At 42.5% G+C, this 9,417-nt stretch overlaps 1 pseudogene; it reads left to right on the forward strand.

The window, feature by feature from the left end:
- LOC147085685 (Fc receptor-like protein 5) overlaps positions 1-8,649 on the forward strand; it is a 45,385-nt pseudogene extending 36,736 nt beyond the window's left edge.
- Positions 8,650-9,417: the final 768 nt, after the last annotated feature.

A 9,417-nucleotide genomic window follows, 5' to 3' on the forward strand; every position in this document is an offset into this window, starting at 1 on the left:
AATTAATGGCTTAATATTAGGACTGAGGAATACAAGAGAATTGGTTTTGAAGTATAAGAAAATAAGAGACAGGAGCAGGAAAGGCTATTTGCACCTTCCAGCCTGCTCCACCATTCAGTAAGATCATTCGCAATCATCTACAGCACCTCCACTTTCCTGCACTATCTACATTGATTCCCTTAATGCTCAAAAATCCATCTACCTCTTTCTTGAATATACTCAACGACTGAGCTTTCACAACCCCCTGGGGTATTGAATTCCAAAGATTCACCATCCACTCAGTGGAGAAATTTCTCCTCATTTCATTCCGAAATGGCCAAACCCTTAACCTGAGACTGTGGACCCTGGTTCCAGACTCACATTTCTCCACATTCCTGCCCACTCACTTTGCTTGTCTATATCCCCATCCAACCATCGTGCATCCTCCTCACAACTTATGTTGCACCAGCTTTGTAACATCAGCAAACTTGGCTTTGTTACATTTGGTCTCCTCATCCAAGTCATTGCTGTAGATTGTGAATAGCTGAGACTAAAGCACTGATTCTTACGTTACCCCATTAGTTGGAGCCTGTCAACCCGAAAATGATCCATTTCTTCCTACACTCTGTTTTATGTCCGTTAACCAAGCCGCAATCCATGCTATTTTATTATCCCCAATCCCATGAGGCTTAATTTTGTTTAGTGTGTGGCACATTATCGAATGCCTTCGGAAAGTCCAAATATACCACATACACTGATTCCCCCTTATCTATACTGTTAGTTAAAACCTCAATAAACTCTAACAGATTTGTCAAACCTGATTTCCCTTTCATAAATCCGTGTTGATTCTGCCCAATCCTATTATTATTTTGTAAGTGTTCAGTTATCAATTCTTCAATAATAGATTCTAACATTTTCCCTACTACTGATGTCAGGTTCACAGGCCTGCAGTTCCCCGCTTTCTCTCTCCCTCCTTTCATAAATAGTGGGGTTAGGTTTTAATCTTATTTCTCAACTCTTGACAGGATCCCTGTAAAACTGGACCCTGCAATCACCCTTTGTGAACCTATTAGCAGCAAAGCGCGTTACTGGAGATAAGGGGATGTAATTCATCACGGGAGGTAGCGCAAAATGAGATAAAGCATATCGTCCGCGCGATTCATACCCACCGGATTTCTGATTCCATTGTAGGCAATGGGAATGGAAATCTGGCCATGTGTAAAACGGGCTGACAATGTCGCCTGTTTTGGGTTACTATACAAGACGAATTTATACTCCATTGCATCTGAATTTTGTGAATTCAACCACGAGGAAAAACATGAGCTCACAGTCCACGGCGAAACATGGAGGGTAAATCTAACCACATCCTCCAGGTGGGAAAGAAGTGGATAGGGATCAGCCTCCCGTTTTAAACTCCGCCCAATTATACCCTCCATTGAATTGAATAGAGTGCACTATGATGATAGATTATGATTGCCCCTGTAACTCAGTACTGAGGTAATGCTGTGTTATGGAGCTGAGAGACCCGATAATTTGTGATGTGAAGACCAGGTCTTCTGACAGGGGAACTGCAGACTGTCTGTTATCATCAAGCAATCTATGTCTCTGATTTCCAATTTTACTCCCTACACCTCTGGAACTACCACAGTGGAATATTTAGTGGCAAATGATTTCATCTGGCCAGACTGTTAACTCCACGAGGCACCACCAGACTGTCTGGTCATGTCATATTACTGATTCTCAGTCAGATAACCGAAATTGCAGAACGCGATTTACAAAATCATCCTGATATGCGAAATATTTTCACTTAAGTACATTTTAGGATTCCATATCCCTGAATGGATTGCATTTCGAATGCAGCACGAAAACCCTCGACCACCATCATCAAAAGGGACGATGGCAGCAGTTGCATCTGAAGAGCATCATCTCCTAGTTCCACCTGCAAGTCACGCATCATGCTGACTTGGGAATATATGTGGCGATCCTTCATCGTCACTGGGTCAAAGTGCTCAAAGTACGTAACAAACAGCATTGTGGGAACACAAGTGGGTTTAAGAAGAAGGCCGACCACCAGTTCTCAAGGGCAACTGGGGTTGAGCACTAAATGCCGGCCTTGACAGCGAAGCCCACAATCCAGAGCCCAGCAACACTGAACTCCTTTATGTGAAATGAAAATCCACACAGTTTATAGGAGTTGTTCACTCAGTTTAATCAGGTTATGGCTCGAATACATTAGCAGAAATATGAATTTCAAACCAACCCTTCTTCTTCTGCTATCACAGAAGGACATTTCAATGAACAGCACAGATTTTGGAACAGGTTCCGCAGCTCGTATATTTTCTGTCCAACTTCATTAAGCAACAGTCAGTTCCCCTTTTGTAGAATCTCAGTTGCTGATGCTAACATTTCCCTTTAACACATCACAATCTTTAATGAGTTACCAAACTTCATGGCACAAGAAAAATGAAGAAAACCATTTCATTTATTCTTTCCATTTATTTTACCACAGATCCGCTAACACCACCAGGGATCTCACTTGATCAGCTGACTGGGGTGTACTCAGAGGGAGAGACGGCCACCATTACCTGCACGGTGAACAGAGAGGATCACGGTCAAACCTATTTTTACAAAGGTAATCAAACGCTGAACTATCCTCAAATCGTCACAAAGAGCAACATTGGAACACTCCCGCGTACCGGTACAGACCAAGGAGGGCATTATCAGTGCCAATATAGAATCTCCATCAATAGCCGGTGGTTATGGTCCCCGATCAGTGAAGCAGTGACCATCACTATAGCAGGTAAGTGAAGAGGAATACATATTCTTAATATTTCTATTCAACGATCTTTGTATTTTACCAATAAATCTAACTGGTTTCAATGATCAGTTTTAATATTTCACAGCGAGGCTCCCTGCGCTCAGCCCTTGACAGAGTATTTGAAGAATGGTTTAAAAATTCGACATTTACTGTTGTGGAAAGGAAGCATTATTGCATTACACAGTATGAAAAAAAATTTACTTCACAGAAACAGACCATTCGGCCCAGCTGGTGTAAGCCGGTATTTAAACTCCACATGACCCTGCTACCACACTACTTCAACTCATCCTATCTGCATATTGCTCCATTCCCTTCTCCCTCATGTGTTTATCCAGTGACCCCTTAAATGTATGCACCCTATTTGCCTCAAACACGCCAAGTAGATGTGATATCCACAATGTCGCCACCATCTGGAATTTATTAGTGAATATCTGTACTCCACGTGTAATATAACCAATGTTCTGCAGGCTGTGGCTTTTACTGTACGATCTGTGTTCCTGATTTCCAATTCTGCCCCTACATCTCGACTTATCAGAGCGAATCAGTTAATACCACAAACCACGGAGGGTGTTACCAATGCTAATATAGAGCCTCTGTCAATAGTGGGTGGTTCGAAATGACAGTCACTCTACTAGGTGAGTGAAAGGGAGCAGAGACTTTTAATAGACATATTCAAAGCTCTACTGGTATATAAAAATATCACCCATCTTTCAACATAACATTGTTTAATCTTCACAGAGAGGGTCTCTGCAGTCAGCTCTTGTCTGTAACCATTAATCCTGGACACACAAGCTGACACCTTACTGTCAGCAACACCATTAATCAGAGAATTATAAAACGATGCAGCACAGAAGGAGGCCATTCGGTCTGTCGTGCCTGTGTCGGCTCTGAAAAAACTGTCCAAATAGTCCCTTAGCCTTAGCTTTAAAAGCCTTCCTAATGTGCGACGCTCTGAATTAGACACAATACTCCTGCTGGGACATAACATGTGTGGTATAAAGGTTGAGCAGAACGTCCTTAATTGCATTCTCTGTTACTCGATTGATAGAGCTATTAACAGCCGTCTCAATCATTCCCGCCACCTTCAAAGACATGTTTACATAGACGTCAGGTCTCTTGCTTCCTCCATCCCGGTTAAAATTATACCTTGTAGTTTATATTGTCTCTCCTCATTCTTCCGACCAAAGTTCTTCACATCACACTTCTCTGTGTTAAATTTAATCAGCATTGTTTCTCCCCATTTCAACAGCCTGACTATGCCAGCTCATGTGTTTTACTATCATTCTCACTACTCGCTATATTTGCGACGTCTGTGTGATCTGCATACTTTGAAATTATGCTCTGTATACCCAATTGTAGACCATTAATACTTTGGATTGCAAAAATAAGTCAGTACTGCATTCTGAATCGATTGTCAATGTTTGTTCCTTTCGAACTACAGATCTACCCAAACCAACTATATCAGCGGATTCCAGTGTTGCTGTGAATGGTGGAAATGTTACCGATAACTGTACAAATCCCGAGACATTCCTGGCTTCGCATTCTTCTGATACAGGCAAGGAGAAGCAAATTACTTGGATGTCCAGCCTGCGGCTATAGGGAGCAATTCTGTCACCTTCACCATCAGGAATATAGATCACGCCAAAGGAGGAAAATACATCTGTCTATATAAGGGGATTGTGGAGGGAAAACAGCTATCATCGGCTCTGAGTGACCTGGTAAAAATAACTGTAAGAGTTGAGTGAGATTCACACATTCACTGTAGTTATTTATTTTCCATTGAGGCTGAATCAGGTGTTTAATTTATCGATTGAAGAAGGAATAAATGAATAAATGAATCTATCACTGAATCAAGGAATGTATGTTTAAAGTAGTTAAACACGCAATCGATCAATGAAACCACTAACGAATCAATCAGTCACACATTACTTTGTTGCCACTACCTTCGGCGGTATCTAGTGATATGATGTGTTACAGGATTGAAAGAATTTCCCTCATCCTGTCGTTGCGATTTTCCGAGTAACACACCGGGCTGAGATTTTTACTGTTTATTTGATGCTTTTTCCTAATGTGCTTGAGAGGGGCGTGTATTAAATTGCTGTTAAATGTATGTGTAGGCGAACCGCCCTCCCACAGAACAACTGTGCAAAAATCAGGCATAGGAGATTTTGGGATATTGTTTCTGCATTTATTATGACAGCTGTTGCTGCAATTTCTCTTGGAACATTTTGCCGTAAACCAAAATAGCAGTTATCCAGTTAACACAGAAAACATTGAAGGAGATGTTACAGTTATTATACAAGTTAAATATTACCACCAGTTAAACGCAATCTTTGAGATGTTCCTCGCTCTCGCTGTTTACACTAAATGATTCCTAACTCAGAACCATCTAGTGAAAATGCAATTATTTCGACAGTTACCGCTGGAGTCCTCCTATGCATGTTTCAATCATATTCACAACCTACCCCATAGTATCCACAATGTAACGGTAAATTATAGAACGGCACTGCTTTGCCTTGTAAAGGTCAGTTTATTCTCATTGCAGAGGGCGAGATGGGCAAACTCACACAAAACACAATCACACACTCACACACATATCCCCACTCTTAGACACTCACACACAATACACACACTCACTCACACACACCCGTGCACACACACACGCTCTCTGTAACAGAAAATCGGACACAGACACACACACACACACACGCAAACCCACAAAGACTTATACACTCACACATATACACACACACACACACTTACGCACAAAAAATGCACACATATTCACTCACACAAACTCAGATTCACATACACTCACATACATTCTAAAACAGACACACAAACACAATCAAATACACACACACTCAGACACACTCAGACACACTCTCACTCACACAGTCACACGCACACACATTCACAGAAATACATACACACACACAGGCACACACAGACACTCAGTCACACACACTCACACACACATCTTTACAAACACACAAAATACACCTACATTCACTCACACACTGTCAGATTCACACGCACTCACACACATTATAAAGCACATACTCAAACACACTCAGATGCACATATACACTCCCACACACACACAGACACACTCTCACTTACCTAGTCACTCACACACACAAACACCTTCATAAAAAGACACGAATGCACACACAATCAATCACACACACTCACACACATGCACTCACTCACAAGCACACACTCACACACTCACAAAAAGACACACACAAACAAACATATACGCACACACTCACACCCACATGCACTCACACACGCACATGCACAAACTCTCACACTCACACACATAGGAATTTACACATAAACGCATACAACATTCCGCACAATCCATACTGTATTCCGCCTGAGATTCCAGTTCATCAGATGTAGCAATCAAGTTTAATAAACTGGCATTTTTGAGAACATATCCTTCCTCATGCCGTGATTACTCTTTTTGCCGAATGTGTGCCATCGATGTGTTCTGCTGGAAATTTCCGCCAATCTAGCTCGAATGTCTTTCACTCTGTACATTGTCATGCATTTGATTTTAACAATTGGTTAAATCAAACGAGTAATAAATCAATCAATTTTAAGCGGTAGCCAGTACAAATAAGAAGAATCCAATAACTCAGATATCCACAGGGACAACAACAACAACAACAACTTGTATTGATATAGCGCCTTAAACTAATAAAACTTGCAAAGGCGCTTGACAAGAACAATGATCAAAAAATATGATACCGACCAACAGGATGTTCCAGATGATGGGTGAAACTAGAACTAGGGGGCATAGTCTTAGAATAAGGGGCTGCTCTTTCAAAACTGAGATGAGGAGGAACTACTTCACTCATAGGGTGGTAGGTCCATAGAATATGCTGCCCCAAAAAGCTGTCGAAGCTACATCATTACATAAATTTAAAACAGAAATAGACAGTTTCCGAGTAGAAAAGGGAATTAAGGGTTACGGGGAGCGGGTAGGAATTTGGACATGAGTCTAGGTTCGGATAGGTCATGGCCCTGTGGGTAGTGGGGCGGGCCCAGGGGCCGTGTAGCCTGATCCTGCTCCTTTTTCGTGTGTCTAATTCTGTTAGATTCAGGAGATAGTCCTGTCATAGTGGATTGGCGGTTAGGATCAGATCAGCCATGATCTTATTGAATGGCGGAGCAGGCTCGAGGGGCCAATTGGCCTACTCCTGCTCCTATTTCTTATGTTCTTATGTTCTTATAAGGAGAACGTGGGCAGATGACCAAAAGCCTGGTCAAAGAGCTAGGTTTTAGCCAGCGTCTAAAAATGAGGAGAGAGTGCTAGAGAGTCAGAGAGGTTTATGGAGGGAATTCCAAAGCTTAGGGCACAGGCAGCTGAAAGCACGGCCCCCCATTGGTGCAGCAAATAAAATCGAGGATGTGAAAGAGGTCAGAATTGGAGCTGGGCACAGATATCGGATAGTTGAAGGGAAGAAGGAGGTGGTTACAATGCTAGGGTGACGCGAGGTCCATGGAGGGATTTGAAGGCGAGATTGAGAATTGCAGGGGCTGGAGGAGGTTATAGAGATGAGGAGGGGGCGAAGGCCAGGGAGGGATTAGAACAGGAGGATGAGTATTGTAGGGCCATAGGAGGTTACAGAGATAGGTAGGTGGCGAGGGGCCATGGAGAGATTTGAACAGGAGGATGAGAATTGTAGTGCTGGAGGAGGTTATAGAGATAGGGTAGGGGCGAGGGACATGGAGGGATTTGAACAGGAGGATGCGAATTGTAGGGGCTGGAGGAGGTTACAGAGATATGGAGGGGTGAGGGCTATGGAGGGATTTGAACAGGAGGACGAGAATTGTAGAGGCTGGAGGAGGTTACAGAGATAGGGAGTGGGCGAGGGGCCATGGAGAGATTTGAACAGGATGATGAGAATTGTACTGCTGGAGGAGGTTATAGAGATAGGGAGGGGGCGAGGGACATGAACGGATTTGAACAGGAGGATGCGAATTGTAGGGCTGCAGGAGGTTACAGAGATAGGGAGGTGGCGAGGTCCATGGAGGGATTTGAACAGGAGGATGAGAATTGTAGGGCTGGCGGAGTTTACAGAGATAAGGAGGGGGCGAGGGGCCATGGATAGATTTGAACAGGAGGACGAGAATTGTCGTGCTGGAGGACGTTATAGAGATGGGGAGGGGGCGAGGGACATGGAGGGATTTGAACAGGAGGACGCAAATTGTACGGCTGGAGGAGGTTACAGAGATAGGGACATGGCGAGGTCCACGGTGGATTTGAACAGGAGGATGAGAGTTGGAGGACTGGAGGAGGTTACAGAGATAGGGAGGGGGTGAGGTCCATGGAGGGTCTTGAAATCAATAAATAACGTTTTAAAATTGTGGTGTTGTCTGAACCGGAGCCAATGGAGGTCAGCGAGCACAGGGGTGAAAGGGTCATGGACTGAGTTAGGATAAAGGAAACAGTGTTTTGGATGAACTCAAGTTTTTTTACGGTGAAGACACAGACAATATTCGGGCGATTACATTCATCGCAGAGTGAGTCTGTCCCTGATAATCTATGCTGAATGAGAATATCACGATTGTTCCATACTTGCCAGGCGAAGGTTAGATATGATTACAGAGTGACTCTGTATTTGTGTTTGACGTGGAAAAGGGGAGATTTTCCCATTAAAATTCTCTCTTGCTATAATCTTCTAGGATCTTACTTAACATCTTCTTCAATCCCAATTCGTTTGTGTCTCGTTGCATTTATCTTGCTTGGAACTCTGATTATCCTGGGAATAGAGTGCAATCTGATAAAGGCAAAGAAGCAGCGTGAAGGTTCGTTTGAAGAATTGCTGATTGCCTGAATATTTCATTCTAGAGTAAGGTCAGAAAGGAAGAGATTTTGCTTTTAACACCGTGCTGTTATTAAGTATTAATTTTTGCATTATTATATGTCGACGCTATGATAAAAATTTGTTCCGTTGCTGAAAATCGGCTAAATTGGACTGGGGCAATAGATTAAACGGTAAGATGGTAGATAAGCAGTGGTAGGCATTTTAGTGGCTATTTCATTAAATTCAGCAAAGATATATTGCAGAGATAAATAAAGACTCTAAGAGAAGAATCAACCATCCGTGTCTTACTGAGGAAGTTAAGGATGGTTTCACATTGAAAACAAAGGCATGCAATGATGCGAGTGTTAGTGATAGGCCGGAGGACTGGGACATTTTTAGAAACCAGCAAAGGACGACTTAAAAAATAATAGAGTGAGAAGATAGATTATGAGAGTAAACTAGCAAGAAATATAGAAACAGCCAGTAAGAGATTCTACAGGTATATAAAAAGGAAGTGATTAACCAAAGTAAAAGTTGGTCCCTTAGAGGATGAGACTGCATAATTAATAATGGGAAACAGCGAAATGGCAGCGGCTTTGAACAAATATGTTGTATCGGTCTTCAAGGTTGAAGACTCTAAAAGCATCCCAATAATAATAAATAATGAAGGACTATAGGGAGAGGGGGAGATTAAAACTATCACTACACTCGAGAGAAAAAGTACTAGGCAAAATTATGTGACTAAATGTGGACAAGTCACCTGGACTGATGGCCTGCATCCTACGGCCTTAAAGGAAG

Source organism: Somniosus microcephalus, unplaced genomic scaffold (assembly GCF_052327205.1).
Source record: "Somniosus microcephalus isolate GS21.2 unplaced genomic scaffold, FLI_Smic_1.0 unresolved_chr8, whole genome shotgun sequence".
NCBI lineage: Eukaryota > Metazoa > Chordata > Chondrichthyes > Squaliformes > Somniosidae > Somniosus > Somniosus microcephalus.